General features: G+C 38.0%; 1 protein-coding gene across 3 annotated transcripts in view; it reads left to right on the top strand.

The window, feature by feature from the left end:
• Positions 1 to 91: 91 nt before the first annotated feature.
• The window catches only part of frmpd1b (FERM and PDZ domain containing 1b), a 30,213-nt gene continuing 15,807 nt past the window's right edge, over positions 92 to 14,497 (top strand). For all 3 annotated transcript variants that reach the window (XR_003438909.2, XM_027135430.2, XM_027135429.2), the window contains exons 1-2: positions 92 to 289; positions 7,026 to 7,166. The gene's annotated coding sequence lies outside the window, so the exon portion shown is untranslated. The remainder of the gene's footprint in view (positions 290 to 7,025; positions 7,167 to 14,497) is intronic.

Genomic DNA, 14,497 nt, shown 5'->3' with positions numbered 1-14,497 from the left:
CAGAGTAAAGCAAAAGGAGCCAGGGAGGAGGAGGAGGAAGAGGAGGATGAGGATGAGGAGGAGGAGGATGAGGAGGAGGATGAGGGGGTGGGGCGGCTGAGCTTCCTCGCCCTGGATTAAACGCCCATGAGCGGTGCTCTTCGCTGACAGCATCCACATTCACACGCGCACTTACTGCATCCCGTCGCTTCCGTTCACACTTTAGATTCAGTCCGAATCCGGGACGCTTCCACCTGCGCGCGCGCGCTTCGTCCCTGTTCACTGATCTGCGCCCACTGAAAGCCACGAGGTGAGCGTAATGCATCCTTCTCCTAATTACTGCACACTCTTTAAAGCTCAATGCTCTGTTTTAAATGGCGAATGGACCGATGCCTCGCCTGTCATAATACTAGCCGCTTTGTTTTGGTTGTACTTTTTGTACCAGTGTAGTATTGGTGTTTGATTGAGCCTGTAGGCTACAGTAGGAGCTGCATGCGTGTGTATTCTTTTACAATGAGATCCAGAGATACATTTTAAATCGGATTAACGTTACAGGACAAAACAAAAGACCAGCCTTTCCTTTGTTTACTGTTAAATTACATGAATAATCACATGTCTCACCAGAAAATGTGTGTTTTTGAGGAATTATATATAGAATTATATAAAATCTCTAGAACAGATTGTTATTCTGCTTCTTAAACATTATGTCGAATTAAAAAGAATGACAAAAAAAAAACACTTTAAAGTTTAATGGGCCCTACCTAATAGTTGATGGATCAATTTGTAACCAGTGACATATGCGAACAAGATCCTCAGACAAAATGTGAGACGTGTAGCTTATTGTTGGCTGATGCTTTTTGTGTGAAGGAGGGTAGGATGGCTGAGTGGAACCGGTTCATTGTGCACAGACATCATCATGTAGCTTTGAATCTCTGGATCCTTGTGAGAGCAACGCGGGTTTAAGTTAGAGAAACGAGGCCAGTTAGACGAACATTCAAATGTTCAAAGGTGTGTCACTTTGTGTGTGTGTGTGTGTGTGTGTGTGTGTGTGTGTGTGTGTGTGTGTGTGTGTGTGTGTGTGTGTACACACGTGTACGCGCGCGCGCGCGAGGCGCCTGTGCGCACTTGGTTTGGACGTCGAGCTCGATTCAGCTTCTTAGCTGACGCACCGCAGTGGACCATAACGGCGCGTTCACGTTTAGGCGTGTGTACATGATCAGCTGAGCTGAAACCTGCATTTTTTTTGTGCCATTGCTGATGCACACACGAGCTGTCAGTGAGTCGACGCTTGAATAAGCATGCTGTGTGCAGGATCCGCTGGGTGCCGCGTGCATGTGCTGCGTAATTGTGCGTGTGTGTGTGTATGTGTATGTGCGTGTGCGCGCGTGTGTGTTGCTCCAGCTCCAGGGTTTGTCATGAGTCATTGAAGACCGGGAAACATGTGATGAAGCTGGTTCATGTAGGGGGATATAGGGGGATATCCAGGCAATACTGGCACATACTGGTGCACCTCTCTCTCTCTCTCTCTCTCTCTCTCTCTCTCTCTCTCTCTCTCTCTCTCTCTCTCTCTCTGTCATTCATGTCTGGGGTATAATCCAGGATACCTAATGGCTGCATTATTCTGTAAAAAAAAAAAAAAAAAAAAAAAAAAGTATATTGTTACTATTTCAAGTACAAGACAAAAAAAAAACTAATTTCCACACTGCAGCTATGATTCTCTCACTCAGGGTCACAGACACACACACACACACACACAAATATATATACACATACACATTTGTGCAGACATATGTGACTAGACATATGAGACTGTGTGGAGAATTGATTGGCTATCTCTCGCTCTCTCCTTACATACTCACAGTCCAAACACAGCTGCCTCCTCATGTACAGCAAGGCTTTCTTTTCAACATGCAGTATAGACCAAAAGCTGTGGAAACATAAAACAATGCTTTATAAGTAATCAGCTAATCAGTCACTTTATTATTTTCAGTTAAACCACTAAGATCATTTGGTGTTTATGTACTAAGATGTCTAAAAGGGTCGGTCAAGACACTTTTTTTTTTTCTGTACACAAACTTTTGGCTTAATGTGTGATATCTGCAGTGAGTGAGTATTTATAGCCTTATCACTAGCCCCTTTTCAAGAGCAAAAGAAAAAAAAGGGAAAAGAGCTACCCTGGACACGTGGACTACTAATCTCCAAATGGTGGTGAGATTAAAAGTCACCAGAAGTCATTTTGGCTAGAACTGAATTGCTGAACAGCTGAGGTTCAGTTTATTATGCTAATGGATTGGTCTGACATCCAGGACATATAAGAGAGGATGGATTTAATTATTACTACAGAGGAAAGGCAGAATCATTAGCCAGACCTAGCTGAAAAGTCTACAAAGCAGAATCAAAGCAAAAGGAATGATGTTAGAAATGTATAAAAACTTCATTTTAAACTTTAATGTTTTTTTCTGTTTCTATACTTCTTTAAAGCTGCTTAGAGACGATGTGAATTGATAAAAAGTGCTATACAAATAAATTGAATTGAATTGAATGTTTGGTGAGCTATTAATGTTTAGGCAAAATCTGTAGATGTATTTTGACCGTTAGTCCAGTTTTTGTATGATATTTTGTTTGGAGTACCTATCATTGTGATATAATATTGCATATAAATCAAATATTACCGTGACCAGAATAAAGCAGTTACTGAAGATTGAATGAATGAAGTGCACCATACTACATAAATGATGTAGTTTCAGTTACATAACCTGCGTTCACCTGTTTAGACTGATGTCAGGACAGTGTCCCATCGCCTGCTAATATGTGACATCAGGTTATATTCTGTCCCGAGCTTGGTTTAGGTTCACTGCCGTTGCTGTGTTTGCTCTGATTCTGTGCTATTAAGTGCAGTACTGTCTGGTCCAACTTGGCTGTCACTGCTTGCACTGACACACAGCGATTTGAATCGGATTTAAACGTACAGAGCATTAACCTGCTGGCAGAGCTTATAGACATCTCCTGTGGTGCTTTTAAAAGCAAGAAAAGAGATGGAGGGATACTAAGGGATACTGAGAAAAACAAATGAGGGCAGTCGGGGGAGGAGTGAGGAAATGCAGCAGCTGTGTGACAGTGGAAAGAGGAATGAATGAGTGTGAGTCAAGATTTATATCTCACTTCTTGCAGGAGCAACTCAGCATTGGATATAAAGAAGGTATCAGGTCAATGCAATGTAATATTTTTCTTTTAGAACAATGGTGACTACTGGTGGGTGATGTGATGTGATGTGATAAATTAGGTCACAAGATAACCTGTGTATTCTAAGAGTAACCTGTGTTTTCTTACAGTTTAATCACTATCATTTCCACGTACCACGATAAACAATACGGAATCACAAATAAATATGGAGAGCTACAATTTTGTGGAAATGAATCACTCCAAATAGGACCGAGAATCAGGTCTGGTACAGTGCCAGTACTAACTGTAAAACAAAAACATGTGTGCTGTACTACATTGCCTAATATGAGTGACACAGATTTTGGTCGGTTCCGATTAAATCTAGATTGTGAAAGTATTTTTTATATATTAAAAATACTTCTCAGTGCCATGTCTCAAATGATTTAATAATAAACATTTATTGATGAAATTATTCTTTTGTTAGGTTTTAAAGCAAAAAGTTACAATTATTTTTGCGAAATTTTAAAACAAAAAGTCTAAATTATAGTGTGTTCAACATAAATTGACTAGTAGTGAATTGTTTTGGCGAATTTGAGTGTGTTGTCGATGTAGTGGATTGAGTATTATTGTGTCAGAGGTTTTTGTTTGTATGTATTATTTAGGCTGAGTGTTTTAACTGTGTTTTGTATGCTGTATGTATTGTTTAGTCTGTAAGTATCATTTGATAGTTTTGTCTATATTTAATCTGGGTTTTTTTCTGCATGTTTTTTTTGTATTTGAGCATCTGTGTATCGCCATGTGTTTGAACGCTAGTATGGTTGGAGAAGTCTGTGAGTCAGGAAGCTTCACTGCAGTTAGCGTGAGCTTGTGCATGTTTGAGATTTATAGCATTTACATAACCTTTTGTGTCAGCCTGCGTTAGTGCCAGCACAGACAGCAGGGCATTGATTCCTCTTTGTGTCAGATTAAAGACAGGATGGCTCACTCCTGTTACAGATACAGATGGTTATTGATTATCATCAAAGTCCCATTCATGCCCAAAGCATCCGCGATCATAGCCATTGCATTTCAGTGATTATATTAAGGTCAAGAAGCAACTTTATATTCAGAATGTTCAGGTCACACAGTGGCTCAGACATCCATGCTAGATCTCTGGTCTGAATCCTAGGTAGTGTGCCGAGCCTTGTTGACATAGTAATTGTTGAGTGTTATTTATAGGCACAACATTTAAAAAAAACACACTGTCTTGCAGCCTGAACAGTATTTTTAGTAAGCACAGCTGTTAAAAGAAACTCGAGCCTGGATTCAGCAGCATGGAAATTCAGGAGGTATGGAATTGTTTTCATTTGTGTTTTATTTCAAAAGTATTTATTTGCATTTCCTACACTGATAAATGTCCAATCTGCATGGCTTTTTGTCGGTTGGCTACAGTGTTCATCATCACCAAGTTCTTTCTCATACTCCTTCCTTCCTCTTCTCGCTGTTTTTCACACCTTCACTACCCATCCTGCCCTTCTCTGACACCTTTCTTCCCTGAAGTGTCCCTCCATAGTCATTCTGCTTTCACAATTTTCTTCTTCTTTGGAAGGAAATTAGATTTGGTGTGTTCTGCTTGTTGTTTTTGTTCTTGCAGCTTCCAATCAGCGTCCAATCTTCACAAAATGCTTCTTGCTCTTCGTCCCTGTCACATATTATTTCTTCTCCCTTATTTAATCCTTTTACCTTTGTTCACCTTTTCTTTATTTGCAGCTCTCTAAAGCTCTAAAGGGTTTTTTTAACCCTCTGTTTCCTGCTTTCTCTTGGACTTTGCTTCTCTTTTCCAGCATAAGGCTGTGCGACATGATGAGGGATTCATTTCGCTGTGATAACTGAATTTATTATTTATACACGAGTTACAGTTAGCCTAGATTTCTGTGTGCAGGGAAAAGGAAGAGAAGGTGTCCAAAGTAGGCACTATGCAGAGCGGAGATGAACAAGGAACAATCTTTTCAGGAACCAAGATGTTTTTGCAGAAACCTTTAATATGTTCCCACAGCACGTAGGGCTAGAGTTCTTGGTGAACTTTTCAGTTCCTTCTCAGCTTAAGGAACTTTTCTGCAGACCAGTAAATACTGCAGTGGAGCTTGTAATACATTACTGATAGGTTAACAAATGCTTCACAATGTGACCACACCCGTAGGTATAAATATTAAACATGTGATTTAAAAAGAAAAAAGGATTTAAAACATTTATTTAAAAAATGCTTAACATTAGTTAATAATTTTATTTTTATTTTTTTTCTAAGCCTAAACATTTTCCTAGTATGTCTAAATGGCAGGCACTAAATTCCAGGGGTTTTGTTACCACGACGTAAAGTGGGCGTGTTTCCGGCGGTCTTGAAAAAACGCCTTCTTTCAAAAAAAAAAAAAAAAAAAAAGCATACTATGAAGGACGAAACAGTCATACAGGTTGATTTATTTTAGAAAACAAATAAACAACCAAAAACGTCTGTTAGGTTTAGGGTTAGGGTTGGCCTATTTGATAATCTAACCCTAACCCTAACCATAGCCACGCCTACCTGATGACGCAATATCTGTTATGCTGTACTGAAATCCCTGGAAATAAGTGCCTGCCATGTCTAAATCACTGTCTAGTCATGGTCACTTCCTGTACACCTGGCTACAAGAGGATATGAATTTCAAAATCAGCCATAGCCGGGTTTCAACGATGAGGCAGCAAAATCTATATAGAAAGCTTTTTTTTTAAAATAATTCTGCAAACAACAACTCACACTGCAAACCTGAGCTTAAATTTAAATATAAATAAATACACATATAGCATAATGCAATGTATGGTTTGGTTTATACCCTAGCCTTACTTTAAGTAAGGCAGGTGATCAGTTGTAATTAAAAAATAAATAAATAATAAAAGCATTATTCATTCTAACCATTTTGTGAAGCACAAATGTATGTATGTATTTATTTATTTTGTTCAAGTCAGAACCCTGTCTGGTTTTGCACATCTGCTTTTTATTCATTTTAAAGCAAGCATTTCAAGTGCTGTGGAAAATTAAAACAGGAACCTGTCCTAAAAATGCGTACTTCTCATTCATGATAGTCTTGGAACTTTAGTTTTTTGTTCCTCAACCAAACCTCAAGGTGTTTACACACAAACATTTGTAGGGGGGTTTAACAGATGGTACCAAAATAAAACACACATGCAAGATTCTCTGTCATCCAACGTTTTTTTTAAATCAGAGAATACATTAATACTAATAAGATTCCTGAAATGGCACAGAAAACAGTTTTTTGGTGGTTTTAATCACCGAGTCACTAACTTATAGTAGTGAAATCCATTAGTTGATCTAGGAGCTTAAATTTGATCAGTTGCCCAAATGGGAAACATTAAACTTTATGCAAAAATCCATGAAATTACACAATGGTTTTTGACTCCATATTTAACTGAAGAATGTATGTTTTTGTATGATGCATAAAAAAAAAAACAATAAAAAAAACATAAATTTAGCTTCAGTGTAAAGAAGATATTGTCATTGAACATTTTTTGTCTGTCAATTATGCAGCCTGAATGCAGTGGCTTTAACCATGATAATACAAGGAACAGAACATGGCCTAGATCAGTGTTATGGGGAAAATCTATTGTTTTTTTATACTGGAGATAAATATGTTAGGTACCATTTTGTATAAGCCTTTAGAAGGAGCTCCAAGCAGGGGGTCATGGGAAAAGAGAGAATTGTAAGGCAGAGCTGCATATCTAGGACACCGAGAGTAAACATTACTATTGATGTGTGTGGTGTTAAAAGTGCATTACGTGAGCACATGAAGAATACGTTGCCTCTCTTTTTCTAAATGCATGCTTATTTCAAATTTTCCTGCTCTGTCTTTTAGATCTCCAATCTGATTGGTCCTGATGGTTATAAAAACGCATCTCCGCTACCCTTCAGCGTACCTGGGAAAGAAGGATGTGATATCCTATCAAAATAAGGAATTTCATCGCTTTGAAACTTGTAAGATACAAATCACTCACAGGTATGTGCAAGCATGTGTTTTCTATGTATAAAGTGAGTCGGTGAGTTAGAATACATGTTGGATATTTGCTTGGTGTTCCGTGATACCGTCTTTGATCACAATGTAGTTCAACCATAAGCAAATGTAACTTGGTCTTTAAGCAGCATTCAAATATTTCATGGAATTTATTTGTTTGTTTGTTTGTTTATTTGCAGGGTTACAAGGATTTCATTTTACAAACCACTAACCACAAACCCTGATTTGTATTGTTTCTTCTATTTATATCACTGCTGATTGGAACTTATGAAAAAAAAAATATATTTCCTCAGAGTAGACTACATTTTACCTGCAAATTACCAAGACATCACTGTTTCCATATTGAATTTGACAGCTGGAGGTGATGTGAGAAGGAAAAAAGCGCAAAACCTTCCAGTGTCCTCATAGCTAATTATAGCCATTAGTCAACTATCACAGATTTTCTTATTGTGGTGTAGGTATCTTGTTTCACCATCACTTCCTCGGCTTCATGTTCACCAATTGATACAGCAGTGAACATTTCATGCAGAGTATACTAAACCGAGCAGATTCAAAGTAAGATCAGAGGATTACGCATATTTAGGGGAATGCTGAGCTTTTGTTGTCTGAAAGTTTTGTTTTTATAGATGTTCCTAAAAATGTGTCAAAGAATTCTCATGATCGATTCAAGTGTGATGATAACGAAAGTTTAATTTCGACTTGGCGCATACTTCACATGTAGGTTAGTGATCTTTTTTACCAAGTGCATCAAAATGATGGAAACTTTATCATTTTGGTCCTCCATCAGCGTTATGGTGGCTTATTATTTACTTTCAATGCAGTGTCACGATGTGATCAGAACACAATTCTCCATACATCTCCATACATCTTAGTTGTGATTTTACTTTAAGATCTTTTTTCTTAGCATCTGCTGCCCTTTATAACATAACCCAAACCTTTAGCATTAAAAAAGACATTAGGTTTAAATCATTTCAATATCTGAAATAACTGTTTGAATGCGATTTTAATTATATCTGAGCTTCAAATACTTTGTGTCTTTATTAGCAGAGCCTTTTTTTTTTTAGGTATCAAATTTCTAAATATGTATAAAACCAAACAATTTTTAAAATGATTATTAAAAAATAATAAAAAAAAGAAATCATTATTTTATATAAAAATAAATGATACATATATATATATATATATATATATATATATATATATATATATATATATATATATATATATATATATATATATATATGTGTGTATTTATTTTATTTACATATTTTATTTTAACTAAAAAGATATAAACATTAATAAATATATAAAAAGCAAACATGTCCTAAACATCTAGGTCATTGTTAAGCATTCACAGTTTCACACCGGATTTATTTTCTGTGTCTGGATCTCCAATAGCATTTGGCATGTAATGGACTATGTAGGTTATAAGGGCATTAGAGGATTATTTTATTACCCTGTGCACTCAGCATATATAAGTATATGTGAAGATACATTATTACATTGATAAATAAATAAGTGAATTAAAGTAGTAAAGTTTATGATAAAATCAATGTTGCTTCATTGTGATGGCTTTTTGTTTAAGGTCAGACATTTTCACCTTCAATTCGATACAAACACACGGCAAAGCCTTAACCGTTATTCAAACGTATTTGAATACTACTGTACTGTATACCTTTAATCCGAGACCCTTGGCAGAAGGCAGATGATTTGAGGATAATGATTTAAAACAGTTTAACATAAGTGGTTGCTGAAACAAGAAGCGTTACTTTACCATCCCAGAAGCATGCCAGCATCCCTGAGCAGAACCCTATTAAATGCCTGTGGTCAGTGTTTGAGAGGTTTCCATAGCCACACACTTTCTAACCTCAATCATTTTGAAGTGGTCATGAAGGACTAATCTACCATGATAAAGCTTAACTGAATGACTGTACGATTTCTTACCAATTCTTTACGATTAAGAGAGTCGCCACCACAAATATTATAGGTGCCAGTACTTTTAAGAGGTGAGGGAGTATCATGGTTTATTATGTTTTTATAATTGAACGCGTTCCTATGCAATTAAACGGTTTAAACTAATGATTTGTTTGTGTTGTAAACACTGATAGAAATGAGTTGCATTGCAAACTTGCACTTTTTTTTGTGGGGCAAATGGTGCATTATCAAGAGAGAGATCTGTGCAGCTCTGCAGAGTCACACCCGCAGAGACCAGACCACCATATTCGGTGTACAGGATTCAAAATTTTTCTTCTCAAATGCTTTGTTCTCTTCTGGTTAACAGAGAGGGAGGTTAGGTGTTGACAGTCGACCGGCTTGTCTGAAAGTGATGTATGTCTGTGTGATTTAGGTTCGCTACAGCCAGCTTCATGCCTCAGAGAGCTGCAGAAAATCTTTCTGGATTGAAAGCAGCAGCAATATGTGATGCATAAAAACATTCACTGCAGTACTCCAAGATTTTATTAACTTACAGCAAAGCTAATGTCAAAATGTGTGTCAAAAATGGGATTTATTAGATTGAGAAAGACAGTGTAAGTAGGAAGATCTGTTATCTGTGCTAAAGTAGAAGCAGTGCCGTATACTCCAGGGACAAAGTGATGCAGTAAAGCTAAGCAGGTGTAGAGTTTCTGCAGGTTGCAGTAAGGTGTGGGAAGTGATATCAAAGCATTAGGATGAACATTTTTTTTTTTAAAGAACATGCAGCAGTCCCCCTAAAAACTACAGTGATTGGCAAACAGACGGCATGTTTTTAACTAAAGGAACAGACCGTAGCGGTTTTCACACCGGGCACGTTTGCTGCAGTCCGAATCTGAGTGTGATTTCATTCCCAGTGTCCGCTGCTGATTTCAGACTCACTTGATTCTATTGAGCCCCAGAGCATTTGCGTTCATCTTGCGTCATCATAAACGTGGATGGAGAATGCATTGCGACTAATCATATTTTATTTTCATTATTTTTGTGCTTTTATGCACAGTGAGACCCCTCATCTCTTCAGCGTCCCACAATACTTCCCTGCCACTCATGGTATGTGTGTTGTGGAAACTAAGAATTTTCTCATCTGCTAAAGCACACATCAAGTTTACTTTATTGTTGAATACGTGCGGTCCGCGGTACGAGTTGTGTTTCCATTTATGGGAATCGCAGCACAGTACCAGTAAAACTAAACTCGCACCACCTCCAACAGGTTTAGTCGATTCTTCATGTGATTTTTTTTTTTTTCATTTTTATTTCTGTTTTAAAGCAGCTAAGTTGTTTTGCCTTGAAAACGGCTAGAAGGCTAACACTTTTCCTCTGATATAATAAAAGCAAGCCAAAGCATTTTTTTTTTCAAAACTGCTGCTTATGCTACACCACAAGCTAGCACAAGATACTCAAAGGAATTCGCTAACTGCCCTTTTTCACATACATGAACTCGCAGCTAAGAACAATTTACAAGTGTTGTACTCTGATTGACAGGGCTGAGAGTAATGTAGCTCCTGACTGATAATTATTTAAAAGTTATTTTGCGTATAAGCTATGATGATTTTGCTATGTACAGCAGCGATTACAGACACTACTGGCTGCCCGCTGAATGAACGGAACCCAAATAGCCTAATTTGTTGCTAGTGTGGGAATAATAGCTGTGTAATCAACAGACTTCTGCTGCTGGAATAAGATCTTAATGCTGTATCTGTGAGGCAGGAGAACAGAGTGGTTAAGTGGATCTCAGCCATGGAGCCACGAGACCTAATGCATTAATGTATGAAGCGTTTGGACTCGTTCTTTTGGACGTCAACCTGGACAACTCAAGGAGTCAGCAAAGGCGTTAGGATCTTGACTGAATCAGCGTCAAAGACACACAAACACACACTGCATTAAGTTTTTGCAACTCTGCACTCCTGTGTCAGAAATACATGTTCCTTTGTACTTTCACCCTAGTGCACTCTGTCATTCTGTCTTTCTATCTCTCGTCTGGTTCTCAACAACTGAACAGAGCTGTAAATATCAGTGTTAAAACACAGCACATTCTAGTCAAAGTCTAAACCGCAAAACAATGATTGGGATATTATATCTCCTGTTTCCTTGCTCTCTTCGTTTTTTTCAGTGTAGTGATTGTTACTTATTTTTGCGTTGTGAATGAACTAACAGTATATTTACATGCAGAGGAGTATTAAGTATTAAGAGATGATATTGACTTCTGTCATCGACTAATTCATTCATTCATTTATTTTCTACCGCTTATCTGAACTTCTCGGGTCACGGGGAGCCTGTGCCTATCTCAGGCGTCATCGGGCATCGAGGCGGGATACTGGACGGAGTGCCAACCCATCGCAGGGCACACACACACTCTCATTCAATCATGCAATCACACACTACAGACAATTTTCCAGAGATGCCAATCAACCTACCATGCATGTCTTTGGATCGGGGGAGGAAACCGAAGAAACCGGAGGAAACCCCCGAGGCACGGGGAGAACATGCACACACAAGGCGGAGTCGGGAATCGAACCCCCAATCCTGGAGGTGTGAGGTGAACGTGCTAACCACTAAGCCACCATGCCCCCCTAATTATGAACAGTTACTGATAAATGTAAAATTTAGATCTATTCCATTTATACTCTAAAGTGTTTGATAGTAAGTCTTACCAAAGAAGTCACACTTTTTTTAGGGTTTTGGTGAATGTGCACCATAATACACAAGCAGTTACTTCTAGTTTAAAAAGCTGTCTCATCTCTGAATGGAGGAATACAGATTTATGCCTTAATTTACAAAATATACGCTTAGAAATATACATGTTGGCCAATTATTTGGCAGCAGTACAACGCATACATTTATGTAGAAGCAGGTCAAGTGCTTCAGAAACTGGAAAAAGACCAACTGACATTTGTCCAAATTTTAAATCTCCAGTTTTGGTGCCCAGTGTAACATCAGATTTCACTTCTTGTATGAAAGGAGTGCCACATAGTGTAGTTTGCTGCTATTATAGTTCATACATCTCGAGCCTTAAGGTGTTTTGTGCACTATGATGACTTTCTATTCACCACAGTTGTAAAGAGTGTTTATTTCAGTTACAGTAGCTTTATTGTTACCTCGAGCCAGTCTGATCATTTCCCTCTGACCTATGTGATCAACAATGTGTTTCCATCCACACAATGTCTGCTAACTGGATGTTGTTGGTTTTGTTTTAAAACATCGTCAATGAAAAAAAATCCCAGATTGCCAGTTTCAGAAATACTCACACCAGCCAGTCTATCACAAGCAACCTTCATAAAAAAAACAAAAAAACTTAAAGCTCTTGAGCTGTTTCACCATGATTTTGTGCAATGTGCTGCTGCCACCCGATTGGCTGAACGAGCAAAGGTAATTGTGTTGAGTTTATGAAAACCTTTTGCATATATTGTAGTGTTAACATTCATTCATTCATTTTCTACCGCTAATCCGAACTTCTCGGGTCACGGGGAGCCTGTGCCTATCTCAGGCGTTAACATGTTGCATATAATTGTTTATAAGAACTGCTAAAATGAGAGAAATGACAATCTTATAAGTTTTTTGAACTTATAATCAAATATAAGATTATTATAAATGACGTTTCATTATCTGTTAGCACATTATATTTGCAAATTCTAAGCATCTAAGCTCAAGATTATTAACACCTTAAGCTTCAAAATAGGATTTTTTTTGTAGACATAGCCTGAAATTATATTCTTATAATGTAATACATGGTAATTGTAGATCATTTTGACTATATTCAAAATATTATATCTTGCTAAGATTACTTTTTTTTTAAATATTTTATTATTGAAAAGTATAGTAGTACATAGTCTACAGGTAGTTGTACATAGTCTACAGCTGTGTGACATGGAGACAAGACTAAAAACGTTCCTTTAATTGGAAAAACCTTTGGATGTGTACCTTTTTAAAATGACACCTCATGACACAGAGCCACAGAGGAGCTTCCTTCATTACACAGTAGAACAGTAATTAGAGAATGTGTGATGGACAGAAGCTGCACATGTCAGATCAGCTTTGTCTGAGTCGATGTGGATCAGCACAAAAGAAGAAGTGGTGCTGTCACATCATGCGGGAAATACAGCTTAATCCACTAATACCAAGCTGTGTGCACTGTGCACTGCATGAGTGTGTCAAGTCCTGTGTGTCTGTTTATATGTAAGTGCACAGTGGCTGAATTAAAGCAGGGGTGAGCGAGGCTTGGCTGCGACTGTTAAGGGATACGTGCTCTGATTACAGATTGTGGCTCATGTTTAAAAGTTGCAAGTATTGGGTAAGTAATCTTTGTAGAAGTTTACTGGGTCAGTTACAATGTTTTCTTTCTTATTTTCCATAGTAGTACAGAAATCACTGATGCAGGGAGTGCTGTGTCTTCTGTCTGACAATTAAAAGTGACGTTGAGGTCATCCACCATGACATTGAGCAAATGTGAATGGGAGGAAGCAGCACTTTTTTCTTTCTAAAGCTGTGAATGGACTCTTTCTTTCTGCCTTTCTGTCACTCCCTTTTACAATCTGCCTCTATTTCTATTTAAAGTTTTGGACAGCTCTCTCTCTCTCTCACTCTCTCTTTGTCTCTCTCTCTCTCTCTCTCTCTCTCTCTCTCTCTCTCTCTCTCTCTCTTTATCTCTCTCTCTCTATTTTATCACTCTCTCTTGGTTCCTTGCTCTCTATCATCTCTCTCTTCCTCACTATCAATCCATCTATCTCCACTTTGCACTCAGTAACATGATTGAATGCACTTCTATAGCTTGAGTAAAGGTTCATTGATTACTTCGTTTCATCAGCACGTCAATTCATCATATTTAAGTTCAGTTAAGGCACACACAGTGGTAGTGAAGCCGTGGTTTAGTGGTGAGCGTGGACTGTTTATCAGTGACTGAAGCTTTTACAGCACCCTTGTATCCCTTCATTTTGATGCAAAAAGCATACTACAGAAATGTCTATTTATTTTTGCAGCCGAGACACAACGTGTATAAAGGGATAGAAAACGAGAAGAAAAGGGCGTGTCAGAAAATGTGCCAGCTTGTGTGTATGCGTCACCTCCAGAGCGAACACATTTATGCGTATGCTTCTGAGGTTATGTGAGAGCCTATTTATGTCTTCAGTGTGATCCATGCTGTCTTCTAAATGCTATGCAATCTCATCACCACCCCCGCCCTCGCCCCCTATACTGTCTCACTGGTGTTGACCTACACGAGGGGTTCTAGACAAGCCGGAGAAATCATGTCTGTTAACTCTGAATGAAGCTGTGAGACTTGTAAGGTTTTATATGAAGTGGACAATCTATAAGTGGAAAGCTTGCCATATGATGCAATTAATGAGAATTAA

Source organism: Tachysurus fulvidraco, chromosome 17, assembly GCF_022655615.1.
Source record: "Tachysurus fulvidraco isolate hzauxx_2018 chromosome 17, HZAU_PFXX_2.0, whole genome shotgun sequence".
Classification (NCBI taxonomy): domain Eukaryota; kingdom Metazoa; phylum Chordata; class Actinopteri; order Siluriformes; family Bagridae; genus Tachysurus; species Tachysurus fulvidraco.
The sequence above is the reverse complement of the archived record's forward strand: the minus strand, read 5'-3'. Positions and strand labels throughout refer to the sequence as shown.